A 24,054-nucleotide genomic window follows, 5' to 3' on the forward strand; every position below is an offset into this window, starting at 1 on the left:
ACACACACACACACACACACACACACACACACACACACACACACACACACACACACACACACACACACACACACACACACACACACACACACACACACACACACACACACACACACGTAATTAATTATGTGATGTGACAACAATGTTGATTAAGATTCTGATTCGCCACCTATTCGTCAGCAGTTCAGACACCATATTGAACATGAGAACATGCTACTTTTGCACCAACCAACAGTCAAATGCAACTTTCTTCTTGATTTTATGGGTAATGGGGAAATAAAATAATGAGATTCTGTGCCATTTATATGTAATAGGCTATACACGTCTTTCCATTTGGAGCTAAAGGCTGATGTTTATAGGCCAAGAGATGACATTGTTGTTGGTCCACTCCAAGAAGAACATAACTGCGTTTCAACAAGCCTTCCAATTAGGAGCTGATGTTCTGTATCCTCCACAGTATACAGTCAGTGGAACCATTCAGGAAGTTGTCTCTGAAGTCCGACAAGCAATGAAGACCAAATGGAAAAGAAATCAATACAGTGTTACACCAGAAAGAAGAGAGATGTGGTGTTGGGAATGTAAGATATACCACCGATAAAGGAGTAAACAGGAAGACAGCGAGTAGCTTTGGCAATGAACTCTGCTCTCTTTGCATACTGAGGACTTCCCTCCCCTGTCCATGATTCATGCACATTTCTGTCCTTGATCGGCACATAACGTTTCACTCTACTCAACGATACGGTTCAAATCGAATCACAATACTACGTTTACAAAATTATTTTCACGATTTTTAAAGCAAAATACATTTCCAGACAAGTAATCATCATTGGTTTAAGGTCCGCTTTCCAGGCATCGCTGGGTTGGACTGGATTCTTGATGGCTTTCTTCCACCGGGAATGGCTATATGGCCACCTCATGGTCAGCCAACACGGTCGTCTGCCAGGTCTTCTTAGGCCGGCCGTTGGGTCTTGTCACCTCTAAGTTAAGGTCTTCTTAGGCCGGCCACTGTGTCTTGTCCCCTCTAAGTTAATGCAAGGTCTTCTTAGGCCGGCCACTGGTCTTGTCCCCTCTAAGTTAATACAAGGTCTTCTTAGGCCGGCCACTGGGTCTTGTCCCCGCTAAGTTTATCGACATTACTTTCTTCACCCAAACGCTCTCTTCCTTCCTTATGACGTGTCCGTACCACCGCAGTCTGCCTCTCCTCACCGCATTCACTATGGCCTCCACTGCCATCCTGTGTCTCAGCTCTGCAGCTGGTCTTTCTCTCCCTAAATTACCGATATATTTTTTATTATTATTTCTCTTGAATTTCTCAAATCCAGTATTTTCTTCTCTGACTGGAAACTCATTTTTCCATCATGTGAAATGCACATTATTTGATCCAGACCATACAAAATGGCTCATGCCAGAATGGCTGTATTGCCTTTACTGTAATTACACTGTGGCTAAAAGCCTTATTTGTAATCATTATCATAATGTCTCCTATAGCTCCAGGGAGCAGGGGCTTGGCAACAGTATAAGCACCCGTAGTTGTGTCAAAGGGAAATTAAAACCTGCCTGTTTTATTAGCATCCACACCAGCATGTTGTGCAATATGCAGCCTTGTGATCATTGTCACATTGCCTGTAAAACAAGCATTAGCAGTATGGTTTGCAGGAGCTGATTTTGCATGCAGTGATTGACCATTTCAGATTTCATTTAATCCGTAATGAAGGTAAACAAATGGCAACTTCAGTATAAATGTCATTCAGATATGGAGAGGGCAGAGCAGCATGTACTGTGTATATGATATGCGCTAAATATATTGTAAGCTATACAAGATGAGTGAAAAAAGACAGTACAAATGTATTTAGCACCTTAGCTAACATCCATAGCATATCATGGACAGTTTCTCAGTATATCTGCATGCTGCTATGCTCACGCTGTCACACGCCTTTATGTCTTACCTCAGGTAGGGGAGAGCAGCCAAGGATGTAACACTTTGCACGTTTAATTTTTTTTACTCAGAGATCCTTTTATCTACACATGTAATATTTCAGGCAACGGACCTACACATGTCTGCTACCATAAACCACTTCAAGTTTTTTTTTGTTGATAAAACAGGTCAAAGATTTTTTTTTAGCACACATATACCACAGGTGTAAAACTTTACGCTTTTTGAGAAAAGTCAGTTTTTCGCCAATAACTCCCCGTAGGATGAAGGTAAACACTTCCTTGGCACGTAGAGTACGTTGCTGTACACATACTGACGCGATGGCGTCATGATGGCGTTGACCAATCAAGAGATAACGTTCATGTTACAACCATGACGCGTTACAATCGTGGCGGCTCTCCCCTACTATGTGTAAATATGTAGATCATCTGTTTGTTTTTTATGGATTGATCTCTCTTCCCCCTTCTTCCCTTACATTTTCATGGATATAACAAAAAACGATGGAGCTTGCACAAAAACCCACTGTTTTACTGTGCTAATGTGACAACTGACAATAAAGTTGATTCTGATTGGGATTTGTCAATTGCTGGGTGATAAAATCACTCCCTCGCTACTCAAAATGCAATGCAGTAAGCTTATAGTTATTGTGTGCACTTGCACACGTGGTGGTCGTCACTTTAACACGACCGGGTCGTATTAAAGTAGATATTCCCATCGAGGAAGCTTTTTGTTTTAAACATCTTTCCACACAAATTGAAAGCCCTGCGCCCGTTTATCCGTTCGCCTTTGTTCGCCTTCACCTATACAAACCACACCGTTTGCACAAATCTCTCCATGCACATAACCTACTGCATGCCTGTCCAGACATAACACACTATGTTGCATCCTCACAGCTGTCATAATTACTGTACAGTCTGCATTTGCATGAAATACCATGGCATTGCGCAACATTTCACGGTGATGCAAATTACATCACATTTTAGGCCACTCCCCTTTCCACTGCGCGCACGCACACACACACACACACACACACACACACACACACACACACACACACACACACACACACACACACACACAGTACGGCACAGTATGGTACAGTACAGTACAGTACGGTGCGGTGCGGTGCGGTACAGTACAGTACAGTACAGTACAGTACAGTACAGTACAGTACAGTACAGTACAGTACAGTACAGTATACTCCAATCCCCTGCTGAGAACATGAATGATACCTCAGAGGGAAAGGAATGAAAGAAGATGACACTCCTAATGAGCATGGACAACAGAAGCCATGGGTTAGCTGCAGAGACAGAGACGTATGTCCCCTTTGGTCAAACACCATTGTAACTCTGCAACCGGCATCACATCAGCATGATGTGAGTGATAGTGATGTCTTACCAGCAGTGTTGGGCAGTAACTATAGTTTATATAGTAATATATGACTGTAATATTATTACTTTTCGATTTAACGAGTAAAGAAATGTATTACTCTGCCAAAACAGTAATATTATACCCATTTACTTTAAGCACATACTACCGACTGTATATTACTTTTTTGTTTTTGTTTTGTTGGCTGTTGGCTTGAAAACATTTAATTTAAAAGGTCGGGAGAAATCGCTGTTTTTTTCTGATTGGTGCTTCTTAATATTAATATTCAAAACAATTGGATTCAGTTCTAAAAGAAGCTGACTAAACCGATGGTGTTGTTGTACATCCCTTTTTTTGTGGGTGGGCGGCGCACAAAAGTAATTGTAATATAATATGCAATATATTAGTCTTGATTCCAAGTAATAAGTAATGTAATATAACTTTTTCTAAGGAGGAATAAGTAATAAGTAACATAGCCTATTATATTGCCCAACACGGCTTACCAGTGATGGAAGAAGTACTCACATTTGTATCAATGCCACAATAAAGAAATAGCAAACTCATGGATCGTGTGTTGTGAGCTTGTAGATCGGCTAATTTTCAAATAGCCAAAATACAATATTGTATAGTGTTGAAGAGTTTAATGTATGTTTTGTAATAATAATCAAAATCTGTACATCAAAGTACAGGCCTATAGTAAGTCAAGTTTTCAAATAACTATTAATACAGTAGCCTATAATTGTAGTGGTAAAAGTACAATACATGTATATTCCTCAGTGATGTAGTGGAGTAGAAGTAAAAGTATTGGAAATTGGAAATACTCGTAAAGTACAGTAAAGTAAAAGCACCTTAAAATTGTACTATACTGTACGTCTCTACTTGTAATGTAATGTAATAGTAAAGTATTGGTTATACTTTGTCTTACAAATCTTAAAGGTTTCATGACATTCATTTTCATTATTATTCCTCCTTCCTTTTAGGTTTTATGACCTCTATAGAGGTCAGAACGACGAGTGGCCCAGGAAATGAAATGCAATGCATTTCTCCCATAGGATTTTCTTTAAGTATATATTTACTATTTATACTTAAATAGTACTTAAAGGAAATCCTATGGGAGAAATGCATTGCATTTCATTTCCTGGGCCACTCGTCGTTCTGACCTCTATAGAGGTCATAAAACCTAAAAGAATAACGCTCTATTACACCCAAAAACACCTGACCTTTGAACATTCAGTGATATTCTGTGGCCTGGAGTTTTCCCTGGGGTTTGGAAGCCTGTTGAGCTGCAATGTAAAGCAGGCAAAAACAGGCAAAACAGTGGAAACAGTGACATCTGCTGGCAAATCCCATTGACATAATTATGGGGATTTGCTGGCTCTCTGACATCATAAACAGCAGGAATATCAGAGCACCTGTTTGAGCCAGAAAACCCCAGACCACAGAAAATCTATAATGAATGTTAAAAGTTCAGGTTATTTGGGTGCAATTGAGCTCAGAAAACCAAACAAATTACAAACACTTTTTTACGTCACAATCTCTTTAAGTTTAATACCAAACTAAACCAGTGTCTCAATTGTGAATATAGTACTGCTGTGTGCCACTGATTGGACTCAGTCCCCATTAACCAGTCAATGGGGGATTAAACAGGGAATGTAACCTTCCCTAGTGGTTTCAGATTATCAACACATGCATATTAGTTGTTACAGTGTATACTGGACCAAAACATTTAGTTGTTCATTGCAACAAATGGCCATACTCTCAAACCTATAGCTTAAAGCATTTAATCTAATTAATCACGTACCGTTTGGCCCAGGGTGGCCTATAGGCTGGTAATCCAGCCTGACAGCCTGTCAAGGGTTCGAGTCCCGATCCCGACGACCTGCGTCCTGTCCCCCGTCCCCCAGTGTGATCAGTTTACTCCTGTGGTGAGGATGAAGATCATGTGCTTAAAATGTGGAGCCTACTAGCCTAGATAGTTAATTATACGTACGTTTACCACTACCAGTTCCAATTCCCCTTTGACAATAACAGTGCACAGTAAATATTGATGATGGATAGGTTAAGGTTACACTTCGGTTACACGTCGGTATGGAACAAGCTTCCACTGTACCTTCGTCAGGCAGCCTCTGTAGACATTTTTAAAGCTCAGCTCAAGACCCACTTCTACAACATTGCTTTTAATTGATCTTTTATTTTTTTATTTTTTGTTATTCATGTCCTCACTGCATTACTGCTTGTTTTTAATGTTGTTGCCATGCTTTTCTTTTATCCTCCATTTCTCTGTAAAGCACTTTGAGCTGCATTTCATGTCATGAAAGGTGCTATACAAATAAAGTTTTATTATTATTATTATTACTGTTGCAGCAATGACATGCGTGTTATTGTATGTTGGCTTTTCATTTGTTTACACTTACAGCATGGCTTTGAGGCCCATGCACGTACCTTATCGCCACAATCTGATAGGCTATACTCTGCTCTCAAGGCTAAATAACCTTAAGCACTAATCCATGGTCGCTGCTTAATCCGCAGAAGTCGGTGCCTTGAACAACATATAGGCCTACTATAGTGCCTCCAGACTAGGGCTTTTCAGCATATAGGCCTATAGTCAAATAGCCACTAATATAATATATCACTCTTTGATTAGTAGGCCTAGTATACAGGCCAACCTGGCTCTTCTCAAAATGGACTGTGATACTTCATGCCGTTTGTGTTTGTGCCATCTATAGGGCTATGTGCACAACTCCATTTCAGTCTCGGTCGCGCATAGATCGCTCTGCCTGCACCTCTCCGAGCGCGCGCGGACACCTGTCCGTTCCACGCACACAATAACATAGCGATTTGCTTTGACTTTAAAACGTTTTATTTTTTTGGATTATTGCATTTCTTTCCTTCCTCTCTTGGACTCGGGGGAGTACGGTATACCCGGAGCGGAGTCGCTGCTTTAACAGAAATATTGCAAGGCTATAGGAAAAGGACACCTTTTGTTTTCCGAGAACTGTGTTAACTATACTGCTGGGGAGAAAGCAGAATAGTGATAGTCCCGCACCGTGTGCCATATGTAGCACTTTGAACGCCGTCTGGAATGCGTGCTGCCTGCTGCTGGAGATACAGATACTCGAAACTCGACAGATCGAGGTATAGTTATTTTAAACTTGAAGGGGAAACGATATACGCGGTGAAGCTGTCGTCGCCTGCTTTGGCTCTATAGCGCAGGTTTTAGAGCGCCAGAGAGAGGTTAAAAGACGCGATGCGGCTGCATGGGTCTTCCTCCGTTTTGCTGTTGGTCTCGTGGAATTAGATGCCGTGGAAAGGAGCAGCTGTAGCCCAAACGGGACGAGAATATAGAGATCTGGCAGCACCACAATGGATACTTGTTCGTTTCTGAAGGTAAGTTGATCATTTCCAAGTGAACACTATTCCACCTATTCGTGCAACGAGGCTCGTTATGCCACGACCGGGATCAAAATGTTCAATATAATTGATGTGAGTTGTGAGTTTCCTGACAGACAACTCCCCTTTCAGATGCATGGATTAAGGGTGAAATTGTATCGAGGCCAATGTAAACCGAATAATGATCGTTGTCTGTCAAATGTCATTATGCGCACATTAGCCTATATACCTCGTTCGTGTCATTGACTTACAGTAGGTTATATACGTTTTGAGCACAATATGACATTTCAATTAAACGCAATTATTGTTTAGGCTACCGGTATATGCTTATGGGCTAAAAGTGTTTGTCTGCCCACTCAGAAAACGCTGTTAGGCTATATGTAATGTATCCTATCCACCCATAAGGTGGAGACCGACCATGCGGTGCCAAGTTCAATGGCAATTAGGCTACTGAACACTGACCAAGCGGAGCAGCGAGGGCGTTCAATTGTTTAGAAAAAGAAAATCAAGATGGCTCAATGACTAATGTGTATATAGAGTTGCACTTTTTTGCTGTGGTATATGCACGTTTTGTGTAATGACCTGCTGCTGGCGTGGACGCGTGGGGGAGCGAAGGTGTGTGTGTGTGTGTGTGTGTGTTTTTGTGTGCATGTGTGTGCGTGTGTGTGTGCGCGCGCGCGGGGATTTCAAGTTTCCATTATTGTTCACTTATTATAGTCTTTTAAGCGCGCGCGCGTGCGTGTGCGTGTGCGTGTGTGTGTGTGTGTGTGTGTGTGTGTGTGTGTGTGTGTGTGTGTGTGTTATGGGATGGGTCGGGGGGCTGATCACTGATCAGGCACCACCATGGGCGTGATAACTGCGCCACAACACACTTTAATATTATCCTTTTGCGGTTAATAATAACTGCGAGTGCATGCGAGCAGTGCTGCTCGCATGATTGTCTGTCTTGTGCTGTAACACATGAGTCCCCACGGCTGTACCCTTGACCAGTAAAGCTGTATTATTGTGCTATGTCCGCGACCGAGACTACTGTGGCGTATATAGGGTACACTATAGGCAGTAACAGAGCGTTGACATTTCAGCACCACGGAGAGCGCACCATGTGTCTCGACAGCACGCCAGGGCTAGGCGAACATTGCAGCCGCACCACGCATCTCAATTTCACACAGTCTCGAACAAGATCAAAGATCACACAGCAGTCGGGGTGAAAGACTGTGACCTTTAAAGGGAAGGAGAGTCATGTGTATAGCTTACAGTAATGATATATGTATTAAGTTAAATGGGCGTTTGTCACCGTCCATAGAGAAATGCGAAGGCTTTGCAGCAAGAAACCTATACGCATTTGGTTTATGTGCTTGGACTGGATGTTTTTTTGGATGCTCATACATTTGTATGTGTGATAGCGTATCACTCACACTTATGAGTCACTGACTACTATTCCACCCATTCTAGTTATACTGCTCCATCACATACTCAGACAGCCCGATTGCCGTTGCATATACCAAAAAAAAAAATAGCAATAACAAATGTCCCTATATACTGTCTATAGTTGCAAGCCTATTTTTGAGGGGCGCTATATAGCCCCTCCTACTGTATATACAGCTATAATTCTGGGACATTAGCACCCATGCTTAAACAAACATTATGTTGTAATTGATGTAAGATGTTGTATTTGTATTGTTGTAAGATGATAAGAGTGCCCCTCACTTCACACGGGTGTGATTTTTATAATCGATCGCTATATTGATTGAATTGTTTCTATTCTAGGTTTCTATATGCCTGGGGACGTTAGGTTTCAGTGTCCACTAACTAGATCAGTGGTTTCCAAACGTTTTCATGTCAGGGACCCCCAAATTGACACTCATCCTCCATTTGAAAAGATATACTGCAGGGACCTCCCATAAGAGAAGATTTTATACGGTTCTAGCAGTGATTCTCAGCCCGTTTAATTTCAAGGACCCCCAGTTTGACATGAATTAGGTTATGTGTGAACCCCCATTTAATGGCATTTCTATATCTCTGAGACCCCAATTTATATTGTGTACAAATGGACATTGTGAACATTGTGTACAAAACACTCTGAGTTACATGCAGACCCATAAGGCTCCATTTGGTTCCAAACTATCATTTAGCTGGGGACCCCCTGGAACTCCCTCAAGGACCCCATGGGGGTCCCCGGACCCCACTTTGGGAACCACTGAACTAGATCATGATGCTATAACCATGGGGGAGGGGAACCAGGACTATTTCTCACATTAACCGTATTAGGCCTATGTCTTGAACACCTCATTACTGACAATCACCACACTGATATGTTGACATGTAGACTCTGATAGGCTGGCATTTATTTACTGGCACGAATCGTCAGTCATGTATGTTCCTGCGACATACTAGCGTTTTGTCCAGGGGGTGTTACTTGTACATCAAGCTGCCTCACGCTACAGAAACAGGATAGGCTCCTGCATGCCTCATGGGCCCCATGGCTCGGCAAGGCTACTTACTTACTGTACAGTTTTGAGGTATCTGTACTTTGAATATTTCCAATTTCCAATACTTTTACTTCTACTCCACCTCATATCCCAATATTGTACTTTTACTCCACTACATTTATTTGACAGCTTTATAGTTACTTTGTAGATTTAGATTATTATTAGTCCAACCCTTCGGCAATTTGAAAATAGCCGATTTACAAGCTTTACAAGTTCTGCACAACTAGCGGTGCCGGTTGGGCACTGGCCTACTTGGAACGATGCAAGTTGGAAATGCATGCATACCCCAGTCAGTTATTATGTCGGTGTCCCTTTTATGCCCACATATGGAGCTCTTTGTCAGGCATGCACAAATATGGAGTCTATGCAGATGTCAGAACAGGCCAGCTCCATATATGGAGGTAATAAGGTCCAAAGCCCGGGCAGGGGCTTTTGTGCTGGTTCTGGATATTTTACTCTTTTGTACATATTGAATTCCAGACTTTTACTTGTAACAGAATATTAATATGGCAGTATTGGTACTTTTACCAATGGGAGTAGTGTGTCCAGCTTTTTATTCCATTATGTCAACACATGCTGCCCAAAATGGACTGGCCTTGAGAAACCAGAGAAGCTGTGATTACGGCCAACACACGGTGCCTGCCTGCATGTGTCCTCGAATGCCAGATGGATGCTGAGGATGCACACGGATGTAGGGCACTTTTACCTCAGGGAAGAGCTTCGATTTGAAGCAAAGCTGCAATGAGATATTAGAGAGAGCTGTTGTTTTGCGCGTGAGATAAATGGGGGAGAGGAGGAGGAGAAAGGCGGGAGGAGGGGAGAGGATCAGTGTTGGCTTCCGCCGCATTCCAATCTCAACTCACTAAAATAAAACCTTGAATGACAAGGGATTCATTCCAGTTTGGTTCAGGCAATTTTTTATTTTATGCCGACGATTGGAATGTAATTGAAGTCCCAAATTGAGTGGAAAATAACTTTGGGAATTAGCCCCCAAACCTCAGTTTTTTCCCCCTCAGTACTGCATTATAATCTGCTGGTGAGTGGTGAGGGGAGGGGGTGACGAGAATATGCTCTATTCTAGTAGGATACAGTGGTTGTCAAACTTTTCCAAGCTAACAACCCCAAATGGCTGTAGCTTTTGACCAATCTGTATGGCAGAGCATGTTAATAAAATGTAACTTGCTGCATAGTTGCCCTGGTTGTATTCTGTCTCCCTGCTCTTCTGTTGAGAAGTGTATACACTAGTATAAGCCTATATCCTAGTTTGACCACTGCTGGTTGCAGGTGGTACTATCCGAAGGTCAAAAAGCAATTTATCCCCGTCCTCTTTAGCTCAGTGGTATGAAGGTCAACACTTGTGTGGGGGACCCTGGTTCGAATCTGATGTGACACGACAGTTAGAGAATAAACAAGACATCTTGGTTTTGTCATTTATGTAGCAAGTCTATGACATCCGTCATAGAGATAGACTATAGTAATAGACTTGCAAGGCAAGGTTTCAGCCTTAGAGTATATATGAATAGAGACGGCACCCAGAGGAAACCCTGAGGCGAAATGGACATAGTGGCCGAATTTGGTATTGCAGCGCTGGGTCAAACACATGAACACGCTGGTCCGTTGACTTTGCTCATGATGACACGTGAACGCTGAACGCGTGCAATGAATAGTCAACGGCCAGCGCGTTCATGAGTTTGGCCCAATCTATCCCAGAATGCACTCTGTTCCTACCCGGAAGGAGGAGTGAAATCGCCTCATGCGCTTTTGAGCAACTTAATGCAAGTGGATGGGAGGAGAACTCGGGTGCCGTCTCTATTAATATATATACTCTAACAGAATAGAAGTGGAGATGCTAACTTCCTCAAAGACCGGAAGGGTTCATTGAAGCACTCTGGTACTGAAAGTTTAACTCATTTACTGCGAGCACTGATTCAGTCCTTTCACTGGCACGGCATTCAACCGGAAATTCAACGCACGCACTCACACGCACACACGCACGCACGCACGCACGCACGCACGCACGCACGCACGCACGCACGCACGCACGCACGCACGCACGCACGCACGCACGCACGCACGCACACACGCACGCACGCACACACACACACACACACACACACACACACACACACACACACACACACACACACACACACACACACACACACACACACACACACACACACACACACACACACACACACACACACACACACACACAAATTAACACACAGGATTTTGCCATGTAGTAGTTCATGTGTATCATTTTTATTGCTTTGCCTTTTCCATCACTTTATATGTACTGTATAGCCTACTGTTCTTAAGGCTATTTGTGGACATTACAGAGTATTGATCCATAAAGATTTAGTCTAGTCATATAAGAGTTTGTGCCCTTTAGAAAATAAATAAAATGTGTCATCCATTGCACTGAAATCACATAACTCACCTAGATGCCACATAGGCAGCAAGTTCTAAAAGGTGGTGTGTGTGCGTGCGTGCGTGCGCGCGCATACAAACACACTGTGTATATATACTGTACATACTAGAGATCAGCGGATGAGCTTTTTTGTCACCCGAATCCGAGTGTGCATAATTATAATCCGCCCGTTATCCGACCGCAATTAATTAATTAATCCAATTTATTAATCTGCACCACCCGCAATCCGCTGCGCAGGGAAGCGCCCAGCGTATACAGTATTGCAATCTACAAGCTCACACCGCGTCGCTTGCGAAGCGTTGTGAGCTTGTAGATCGACTATTTATACGTACTTGTACAAACAATGTCACCCACCACTCTCTCGACAGTTCACCAATGTTACGTAGTGTTTCCATGGTAACACGCCGTCCACGTTCTCACGTATTTTCATACAGCATATCCAGCGGTCATCGGCAGGGTGAAGAACTTAAAAGACTCCCAGTCCCACACCAAACGTATATTCCTCCCTTCTGTTTTACTTAGTTTTAAGTTTCTCTCAGACTCACTAGCTGCCTGTTAGCAACTTTAGCGTAGCTGCCTGTAGGAGACCACTGTGTTGTTTTTGTTGTGCAACAGGACCCAACTTCATAGGCAGCTAATTTGTGCCATATCATGGAAAAAGGATTAAATTAAAATACTAAAATTAAAACGCACGCACGCCGAGATGTTGTGCGTTTTAAAAGCTATAAGCATATAGATAGGTGCCATTAATTTATTTCCCGCATTACTTCACCCGCAGTTTATCCAATATTAATTTATAATAATTGAATTGACCCAAATCCACCCTAAACTGCGAGTTCACCCGCGGCAACCGCGGCTAAATCCGCCACCCGCTGGTCTGTATACTCTTGGCCTTTTGTAATCTTGTGTAATGCAATGCTTTGTAGCATTTCAGAGGAAGAAGCAACCCAAGCTAAAAGAAATGTAGGCACATGGAATAGACACTGATTGGATCCATTGTATGCTTATTATAGCTTTTTTCCACGCCTTTATCTCATCGCGGCTCGATTATTGCAACGCGCTATATGTAGGTATGGACCAGTCCACCCTCAGACAGTTATTCGGCAGCTTGTCCAAAATGCTGCCGCGCGCCTACTCACTGGTACGAGGAGGCGTGATCATATCACTCCCGTTCTTGCCTCCCTCCACTGGCTTCCCGTTAAATTTAGAATTGATTTTAAGATTATATTATTTGTTTTTAAATCTCTAAACGGTTTGGCCCCCCTGTATTTATCGTCACTCATGGTCCCTTACACCCCATCCAGGGCCCTGAGGTCAGCTGACCAGCGGCTCCTGACTGTGCCCAATTCCAATTACAGGTCCAGAGGTGACCGTGCCTTTTCGGTGGCTGGCCCCAAACTCTGGAACTGTCTGCCCCTTCATATTAAGTCTGCTCCCTCCTTAGAGGCCTTTAAGTCTTTACTCAAAACCCATTTCTTCTCCCTGGCTTTCAATGTTTGACCTAATTAACCTGTGTACTTTTTGTGTTGCTTTGATTTTGTTTTACTATGTTACTTGTGTCATGTTTCCTGTACAGCACTTTGGTTGGCCTCCTGGTCTTTGAAAATGTGCTCTATAAATAAAATTTGATGGACATTGGAACTCCCAGCCAGAATGCGCTCTAATTCGGTCCCTTTTCCTGGAGCACGCAGCGGGCTAAAGGCCAGGCCTTCTTCAGGCCAAAGGGCATCCGGCAGAGCATCAGACTCTTGAGGGCATAATCTCTCTCTCTCTCTCTAGGTCGTCCTCCGTCGTCGCTTCCAGTCATCCCAGTTCTCCATACATCTGGTCAGTTTGTTGGTGCTTTGCACTCCTGAGTCTTTCTTGAGTACATCCACATACCGGTATATGAATGTGGGACGTCCTCATGACCGGTGCCCATGTGTTGGTTCCCACAGCACTAGTTAGATGGCTGGCAGCTCTTGGTGTCTTTGGCTATGTGGAATGAGGATCGCCACCCTCCAGCTCCCTTCTGTTAACCATAGTGTCATTTCTGTTTTCTGCTTTCGCTGAAAATAGCTGAGCGATAAGCGCACAATACGAATGCCGCAGTTTAAGTGGTTAAGAAACACATGTTGCACCATTTAGGTGACGTGCCACTGCAGAGACCAGGAAATATGGCTGCTTCTATGTGAAACTTGACTGAAGTGAACAGGAAGATAAGATAATCACTGAATCAGCGCAGTTGTGTTTCTACAAAACTAGAATTTCTGTTATGGAAACATCTCCAACTCCCTCAGGTTAAATGAGTTGGACTAAATATAGAGACCAACACTGTTTATTGTTTTCCCGTCTATCACTCGTTCGCTCAATAGTCTGTGAGAAAACATAATTCCATATTGGCTGCGCTGAAAGCAGACATTCTAATTTTTGCAGTTCCTCCCTTTCTGTTGTCCCCAGCCAATTACTCTGTTGTTGCCGTTCTCTTGAATACAGCTTTGGCCTCGTTTTCAGCCGCAGGTTAACTTGTGGTGTTCAGCAGCACCAATCCAGTCTATCCGCAGTGACGTTACAGTTGCGGAAAGTGTGTGTTTATTAGAGTGTTCATTCGAGTTGATTCAGACGAGAACGGATTAGGCAGTCATCTGGTGTTCACACACACACACACACACACACACACGCACACACGCACACGCCCATAGGAGGCATGTTATGACAAGTTATGGTGAGGCATGTGGAGCACAAAAGCAACAATTGCTCAACAGAATAATCAACAGAAATGGAGCACGGTTCAATCAGAGTGCCTGCCTTTCAATCCAACAAGGAATACATTGAAAGGAAAACTCCAGCCCACTTTCCCCATCCGTACATCAAATATATTCCCCTTTAGCTGACTGTAATGTGTAGCTTAAGCTTTGGGCTATACGCTCTCTCAGCGGCAAAGTCCTGAGAACTACAGTATATGACAAAAGATTCGATATTCCTCTGGGAGTCATTCTGCAGCGATTGTGACTTTGTGGGCTCATTCAATGTTCATTCAAGGTTGAACCCAAAAGTGCTTTATTCAATAGCCGGGCTAACTATTCTGAACTCCCCCTCCCCATAAAAGAAAGCCATATATCTAGAAAATGATATTGGAAATATAAATTGGCTTTCCAATTCAATATAGCCACACACACAGTAAAGTCCTTGGTGCTAATTTATCTCTGGGTGTTAACACAAGACGTGGCATTTTACAGTGTAGAGATCCTTCAATTCACACTTTTCTGACTGAGACCTGGCGTACTTCTTTATACCTTTAAACATGTGACCCAGCTGTTTACTTTATCGTCTGCAAAAGCACAGGCAGTTGTCAATATTCTCTTTTAGATAGTTATTTCTTCCCTCAGAGCAACCAACCAAAAAACCAGCAAGGCACAAGTGTGTGCTCATAAAATGTGCAAAAAATAAAATAGCTGCAAGTGCCAACCAAAAAGATGGTCAGATGCTCTCGACAGCCACAGGGCCCTGCAGCTCTGTCACAGCAAGACAAGCGGAATATCTAATTTCCATGTCTACCTTTCTCATTTCACAGTGCGAGGAGCCCGGGGCAGTCCCCCATCTCCTCAAAGTAAAAGCAGCCTTCCATGTGGAGTTTCAATTGACCCCTCAGACCATGTTTGGGTGATTCTCTCAGTGTCTTAACATGAATAATAAACGGCTGTAAGGTTTATAATACTGTATTATTTATCGATTTCACAATGTTATCTGGGATTTCCGATATCGTTATATGCGCCACCCACCCCATATCTATATTTTGCTCAGGGGCATGGAGAGATAAGTTCCGCTTGTGTGATATTGTCTGGGATTTTGGATAATGGTGATGATATTGAACGCATGTTGTCTTTTCCTTGTTTTTAATTACTTAACCACAATTTCATAATTTAAATAATTTTGAAAATAGGCGAAGTATGCGCCTCTGCAACTTTGTTTGTGGCCCTTATCATGTCACCTGTCATACAATCACTCACGGCAAAATTTGTTTGACATCCCTGATCTAGACAGCGTTTTTAGCTTTGTTTGCCAATGACAGTGACTCATTCCTTCCTTTTTGCCATATCCCCCCATGTGTGTGTGTGTGCGTGTGCGTGTGTGTGCCCGAGGCTAATATCGCCAACCACTCGACTGATAAGCCCCACATTTCTTGTGCACGCTGCCAGGAAGCCAAAAAAAGTAACTCCTCAAATGCAATTTCACATATTAATTAATATCGTGACTATCTATATTGAAATTAAAAATTCAAAGTCAATGGAGGTCGGATCGGGCTGATCCTTTGCCCAAATATAGAGAAGACTGACATCCTAATACTGATGTCACACTGAAGACTGCATGGGGCCTGGGCCGGCTTAGCACCTCGGCTGCATGGTAATCCAGCATCAGTGTGTCGCGGGTTCGAGTCCTGATCCTGATGGACTTTACTGTGTGTCTTCCCCCCCATCTCTCTCCCTGTTTCCTGTCTACCTGATACATATATTAACAAAGGAAAAAAGCCCCAAAAATGACACCAAAAAAAACATGTTACAGACTGGCCACATGACGTCCGAAATTGGCAGCCATTATAAGACCTTATCTTGTTCATCGATATTTGTAATACTTTTCTTTTCACTGTACTTCATACTCATGCAACACTCATTTCCCCATTGGACCTCCCTTGACTCTCCCTTTTTAGCCACTTCCTCCTGGGTGCTTCTGTGTTTATTCCCAAACTAACGACAACATTATGTTTAATGCATTACTGCTGGCAGGTTCAGCTGAATCTGTCCTGAGAGATTCTCACACACACACACACACACACACACACACACACACACACACACACACACACACACACACACACACACACACACACACACACACACACACACACACACACACACACACACACACACACACACACACACACACACACACACACACACACACACACAGGGTTAAGAGTCTTGCTCAGGAACACAGATCACCACATGCCTGGCCTGGAATCTAACCACCTGCCATAACGTTAGGGTTGCCCAGGCAGGCTCACTAACCAGACCTAATGAACACCCACAGTGGTCAAAGCGGCACAAGGTGACGGACCCCACAAAAAGACCACCCCCAAAAATCGGCGCATGCTACGCTCGCCCACACATGTGCCCTTTTCTGGGGTTTGAGCCCCTGCCCCCTCACTGTTCTCTGCACGGCCCTGCGTTGTTCAACGTTTTTGAATAAATGCTTTACTGGGAGCTGAGCTACAGTGTGCAAACTTTTCAGTTCCTTTTTCGCCGGGCTCACTGAACACTCGCCTATGGCTGCTGCCCCATGTAAGTAGTAAATGTATAGTGCCACTGGTAATTAACTTACCGCAGCACATGCAAATAAAACAGCAGTTCAAAAATAATTCTGAAATGAATGTAACAGTCATTCTTCACTTGCAGGACCTATAGTCCTTCATCACTGACTACGTTGTTTGTAGTCAACCAATATGCATGCGGCACACACACCGCGGAGACTATAAGCCTGTACTTTGAATGAATGGAGCTTCAGCACCTTGGGGTCTGGGGTTATTCGTTTTTTCCGTTCCTGCCGTTGGCACACTGCCAGAAGACAAAGACATGGCACACAGCCTCAGGCGCTGAGTCTGAATAATCGTATTCCTGATTGCATGCTGCTGTCACGCACCAGAGATAGCAGATCTACAAGTTCACAACACGTTTACTTATATGCTTGCAACATGTGAGCTTGTACACGAGCCATTTCTGTTGCGCGATACGTCATGGTGCAACCAAAATCAGGCATTAGGCATGCAGTTATCACCCGGGGCAGACAGCCCGGACAGCGTAAACACTGCCTCAGTTATACAGTAGTTTGTGCTGGAGAGAACGGAGCGGTGCACAGTCCAACGGTGGCACACAAGGTGATGCGGGTTATGTGAAGTGAAAGTAGCGACGGGGCGAGTTAATATGAACGATTTGTTCTTTTTAAAGCGAGTGGACAATCTGCTCCACATCACATCTTCTCCCCCTTTATTGAGACAGAGTGGGAAGGCTAAGGCGCCGGACAGATTCATTCCTAGTCCTGCAGGGACAAGGAGTTATCTGCTATATACGCTATCTTTAGACACACACACACACACACACACACACACACAAGTTAGCAGGTGAATTATACAACAGGTCGTTTCGAGGAAGCAATCTGATTGGTTGAAACGGCTTTAACCATGATATTGGAACGGCTAATCAAAACAAATAATTCAGCTGTGCTTTTCTCTCAGAGCGCAGCAGACTCGGTGGCTAGGCTAGCTATAGTTTCTTGGGACATTTGTGGTCGTATAGTGGCTACACCTGTCATTGATTTTTTTTTTTTTTTCAGCGATAATCTTAGTTTTAAGGGTAACTGTTGTATAATTGCAATATTACACTCGAAGGTGTTCATTATCGCCATTATTGCACACTATGGCGAGTTCCTACGGCACCGCAGGCGTGTAATATTGCTTAAGTGTAACCATAGTCCCTATTGAGCACCCTATTGTACCACCCAGATGGCAGTATAGGGTCACGGGTGTCATAAATGAGTGAGTACATGCAGATCGAGTGCCGTCCTAAAGTCGCCTCTTCGGTGCTACTGAAATTTTCTGATGAGCCGAAATCATTTCGGCACTACAGCGCCGAAACAGCGGTTAAATAGGAGTATGAATCGGCCCTAATCCTTAGATTTTTTCTTGTTTTTTTGTGCTGTCATGTTGTTCTAAATCGCTGCAAGTAACGTCTAGTTTCAAACGGGGAAAAAGCAACGATGCACATTGCTTTGAGAATAGGGCAAACACCCTCAGAGATGAAAGAAGTGCAACAGCTTTTCACCCGCCAATGTAATTATTTTGAGGAAAATACCCTCAAAGGCAGCAGGAATTGACTGTTTTGCAGAATCTCCCGTAGAGAGAGAAATTAGTCTTTAAATTTCCATATCGATCAAATCCAACTCGCTAATTTCTTCCATTCATGGTGCCTGTTCCATTGCTCCAAACTACCCATTATTCCAATCAAGAACTGGCTAATCTGGATTCATGCTGATTGTTGTCTTTGATTAACCAACAGCTTGCGCCTCCCCCCATGGACCATCCAAAACAATGCATTGCAGATTGTCTCTGTCGGATGGAAACCAGTTCAAAACTGTTACTTTTCAGGATTCAAATAAAAAAATAGCTTGTGGATCTGCTACCATTGATGCTTTTGTGCATGATCAAGTAGGCCCAGAGCACTAATTCACCAAAAAGAACACACAAAAGAAAACACAAGTTAAAATCAGGTGATAGGATTAAACTTCTGCCCGACAGCAAGATATTCTTCATCCGGCGCTTGTAGAGCTACTTTCCATTATTAACTCTCTGCACATACCAGTAGATAACCACTGAACAATGCGCTGCCGGCACCTAGCTGAGAATGGCTTTGTCCACATGACTTAACCTCGACCGAGATCCCCATAGAAGCTATCGCCAGTGTTCGCCTGCTGGGGTAAATAGCTCGCTTGCAACAATGACTGTCAGTCTGAAATTTTTATTCAGCATTCTGGGTGGAAAAAAGCCTGCCACTTATTAATATTCCACCGCCATGTATCATGTAAGCCGAGCATTAATAAGGAGTTTTTCATTGTAGGCCCCCCGTGAGATGTGGCCTTGTGCCGTCAAATGCAACTTTTAACAAACACTCCCACTATAGTGCAGCGCTGATCCCATGTTGGAAATCTTAAAACTAAATTCAAAGCATTTCAAAGATGTTTTAAATTAGAGCTTAATCCTAATCAGCATCATTTCAAATGCACCTGTGAAGCGAAACGAAGCGTCGTGGAGAAGAGAGTTCAAACCTCAAAGTACACCTACAAAGAGGTACTTTTCTTGAATATAGATTTTTGTTTAATACTTTACTTCTACTTTACACTACTATGATTACCGGTAATCAAAACTAGCAGACTTACAAGCTCAAAATGTGATGCATCACGGCACGTCGTGAGCTTGAGCCTTTTTCAAATAGCCAAAATATTAAATAGGGCTGAAGTGGTTAATGATCAATAATTACAGTATAGTCCAATAACATGATACATATGACTCTGAAATGGCCATTCTGCATTGTGATTATACTTTTACTTTTGTATATTTTGATGTCTTTTACTCAGACTATTTCTAGATTGTCGGATTGCTACTTTTGCGTCAGTACTTCCACCACTGTGCGTTTCCCCGCCCCCTCCATTCCGCAAGCAGCAGTATGGCTGAAACAAACTCATTTCGACAACTTGTTCGACATCACTTTTTGAAACAAGAGTTTTCTCAGATGTCAGGGATGTCAGGGACCTGGAGGATCGAAGATGAAGTGCTCATCTTCCATACGCGTCATACAGTATGTACTATGCGTACAGTATAGTTACGCCATGCTAGCTGTGACAAGGATCACGGTGGCTGATAGTGACATGATTGATGATCGTGAGCAACGAAGCTATAGGGGACATATTTTCTGACCAGTGGCAGTGACAGACAGTCGCAGCTGGCTGCCCCGGTCTCATTCGCAAGGTCTTGGCCCTGACAAGATTGCAAAGAGAGCTGTTACTGACTGATAAACACTACCGAGTGCCAGCTCCGCACAGACTCGGCCATGGCAAAACACAAAGCATCTCTGTTCCCGGGCCTGAATTGATAGCTTTGGCCCTTTGGCTGCTGCTTTTGTGCTTTCCCCTAACATTCGGGCCGCACAGAGAACATTGACGCTGCGCTATCTCAATGGTGTTCTTTTATCCTGTTCCCTCAACGGATGCTCTGACAACACTTTCAGTCTTAGTACCCCTGGCATTTAGTCACAGGGAAGAATAACCTTTTTTTTTAAAATATATTCTATGGCTGTTGCCACGGTCCCATACTGTTCATTGAGCTAGCTAATGAGATTGAGAAATGGAAGTAAAGTCTAAAAGGTTATCGGCTGCATGTCTGCTAATGCTAAAAGCTTCTCATGTTGTTCAGATTGAACAAAAATGCTAATAATAATAAACTGTAGGTTTCATTTGTTTAGAGACAAATGCTAGGTCTGTTGTTTACCTGGCTGGTACCCTAGTTTCTTTGAAGCAGTGCATTGTTTTCTTTGCACTTTACTTACAGTATAATTATTTACCACGTGCTTTGTTGACTACAGTATATGCCGCTCACTCTGATCGTGCACTCAGGGCCAATAACGCGGTTGTACGTTGATGTTCTTCCACATTTGGATGCTTCTTTGTCAGACACCTCTGCCTATAATGCCTACTGTGCATGTTGGCATCTTGTTAAAGTGAAAATGTAATTACCAGCAGGCGACTGACTATACAGTACGTTTGTGTTCAGCACATTAACTAGATCAGTAGCTTCACACATCTGGGAAGACATTAGAATCATTAGGTAACAGACGCAAACACCATGGCACTGATCAATGTCCATTAAAGCTAAATGTATCACCGGGATGGACTTAGAATGTAATCACACATTACTTACACAAGCTAGTGCTTAGCTCAGAACAACAGGGGGGGGGGGGGGGGGTTGCAGTGGTGTAAAGTAACTAAGTACATTTACTCAAGTACTGTAAGTAAGTACAAGTGTTTTTTTTTCTTTACTCAAGCATTTCCAATTGTCAGTACTTCTACCCCAACTTTAGTTACTAGTTACTTTGAAGATTATTACAAAACATACAGTACATTATCCACTTCAGCCCCATATAAATCTACAATAGCCGGTACTTTAAGAACATTTTTGATACCAATATACGTCAATGTGTCCCTATACTTTCACTTGAAAGAGTATTCCTATATATATTGCAGTATTGATACTTGTAGAAAGAAAAGGAGAATTTTTCCACCACTGGGTGGTTGTTAGAGTTCTTTTGTGATTTTATGCTTCTCTGGTCCATCTTGGACAAGGTCCAGTGATGCTGGTTGGAAAGAAATGGTAGACGAGCGATATCTTTCATAGTACGTTGGGTAAAGAGTTGGATATGACTATGACTCAGAGGTTATGACTCAGAGGTTATGACTGGCAGAATGAGTTGCTTGCATTTTGAGGGGAGCTTGGCGAAGGTGAGAAATGAAAGTTGGGTGCATAGCAAAATGATTTCATACAAGGGTCAGGCCATCGAATACATAGATCACTGTCCAAATTTGATAGATAAGGGAGATCCAGCAATAATGATCGTGTGTGTGCGTGTGAGTGTGAGTGTGCGTGCGTGCGTGCATGTAATGCCAGGCAATGCTGTGACTGTATTGTAAAACAAGAAAGCAATTATGGGGGTAATAAAACTGCTGTTTTTCCGTTTTTTTCTACAGCACTACATGCTGGGGACGTTTTATTTACAGTCCGTTACTGGATGTTACAGGTTTCTGTATGTAGATTTAGATTACATTTATGGGACGGGGGTCCTATTTATTTTTGAAAAGTGGAGTTGAGTTGCGTCGGTACCCTCACAAAAACATGCAGTAATTCTGGTCTCTATACTGCCTCCCCCTGCCTAATGGAGGGGAAAGGAACTGGTTGGAATAGTGTGTTCCTTCTACGTGCTACTGTACATCCAAGGACAAGGAAGCATGAGGTCAGTCCATTGCTCTCCCGAGGTTGGCAGAGGGAGTGTAGCGCCCAGGATTACATTAGACAATTAGCACTGGATGAAAATGGGTTACAAAATCGTATATAATAAATATAAAAAGGTTTGGAAAGTTGACACAACTATCCAAACACTGTTTTATGGCAGCGTTTTTCAAAAACCGGGGTTCTTCAGGGGATTGCAGGGGGTCCCCAGCACAATTTGTTAATATAGTGTCACAACCAATTTAACAACTTTAGTTAGTATCGGGTTTCTGAAAATAGCCGATCTACAAGCTCACAATGATTGTGGACCGGCTATTAATCTTAAAAACTCAATGCGGGGGTCCTTGACATGAAAACGTTTGAGAGCACTCTCCACTTAGGATGTGTGTGTGTGTGTGTGTGTGTGTGTGTGTGTGTGTGTGTGTGTGTGTGTGTGTGTGTGTGTGTGTGTGTGTGTGTGTGTGTGTGTGTGTGTGCGCGTGCACGCGTGTGTGGGTGCTCAACACTCCATGCAGAGTGCATGTCATGAGTGGAACTGTCCACATTCAAAAATGATTCTCAAACTGTTTTAATGTCAAGAAGCCCCGTAACTGTTAAAGTAGCTGCAATTTGCAACACTATATTTGTTTTATAATGGGTTGTGTCTAGAGTTGCAATACCCATTGACAGCCCATTGATCAAATCTGCAAATCTTTCTGCAAAGCGTTTGTTTCATAAAAAGCCACCGTAGACATGTTATGCGCTACTTTCTGTCAAGTAATTCCGTGCAGGTGATTATTAAGTGTTGGAGTTTGGAAGTCCCTGCGACATATACTATAGCGTCATGTCCAGGGGTGCTTGTACATCAAGCTGCAGTGCCTCACGAGTCACGCTACAGAAACAGGAGATGTCTGGTTTGGCAAGGCTTACTTATACAAAAAAAACTCTAGCGTTGTGTTGCAAAATGCGGCTATACATAACTGTCAGAGTTACAGACCTGCAAGGGTCCTTTTGCACCCACCACAAGGAACCCAGGGGGTCGCTATCTGAAGCACACTTTGAGAATCACTGATGGGGGTTTCAGATCACAGCCTTATGCCTTCTTCTGGTTCTGATGGAATTTCCGTGAAACCAGGGGCGCAGATAGCATTTTATAACTGGGGGGGGGATATATTTGGGGGCTATCGGAAAATTTCCCCCCCACTTTTGCGCATAACTATGCAGATTTTCCGTGTTTCTTAGCGGGTTTCACTGCAAAACACTGCCAACACAGCAAAAACAATTTTTCATAAAACTGATCCCCCTTTAAATGTCCCCAGTGAGTAAAGTGTCCCAAAAGCAATCCAAAACTTGTAGATCTTCTGTTTTCCTAAATCAAATAATCCATAAAGACAGCAAATAAAAAGGAACTGCATTGCTCAAATAAGGGGGGGGGGAATATATTCCTCACCAGCAGCCTTTGCCTCAGGATGCCACAGCATGCAGGTTCCTTTGTCCAAAAGCTCTGAATTGATTCAGGGCTTAAACCGTCAGAAATGTTCCACCAAACTTCCTTTCTTCCCCTTCACAAAGTTCTTTGGTCACACTACGCAGTGGTTTAACAAGTTCTCATTCTGGTTTAGTATTGGCCTTAACCCATTGATGCCTGAGGCCAAATCTGGGAACGCCTTCTAGGGCCTGACCTAAGGTTTCTGAAAACCTTCAAATTCCGATGATTTTTTTTTTAAATAGTTATGTTGCTACATGTATAGCAATAGCTGATGAGACACAGAGAGCACGGCCGGCATCAAGGGTAGAACAACGTATACGTTACACCAGGCGTCAATGGGTTAAAAGAGTCTCTTCGACAAACCACCACCAAACACTCTTTTTGATA

The 24,054-nt window shown here is 43.1% G+C and overlaps 1 protein-coding gene across 1 annotated transcript in view; it reads left to right on the plus strand.

Moving 5' to 3' along the window:
* Nucleotides 1–6,589: 6,589 nt before the first annotated feature.
* The window catches only part of LOC308329486 (leucine-rich repeat and fibronectin type-III domain-containing protein 2), a gene marked incomplete at its 3' end in the record, with an annotated part of 135,915 nt that continues 118,450 nt past the window's right edge, over nucleotides 6,590–24,054 (plus strand). The window contains exon 1 of the mRNA XM_080783805.1: nucleotides 6,590–6,688. The remainder of the gene's footprint in view (nucleotides 6,689–24,054) is intronic.

The sequence above is a fragment of the Protomyctophum bolini genome, assembly GCF_963924005.1.
Source record: "Protomyctophum bolini genome assembly, chromosome: 15".
In the NCBI taxonomy this organism is placed as follows: Eukaryota; Metazoa; Chordata; class Actinopteri; order Myctophiformes; family Myctophidae; genus Protomyctophum; species Protomyctophum bolini.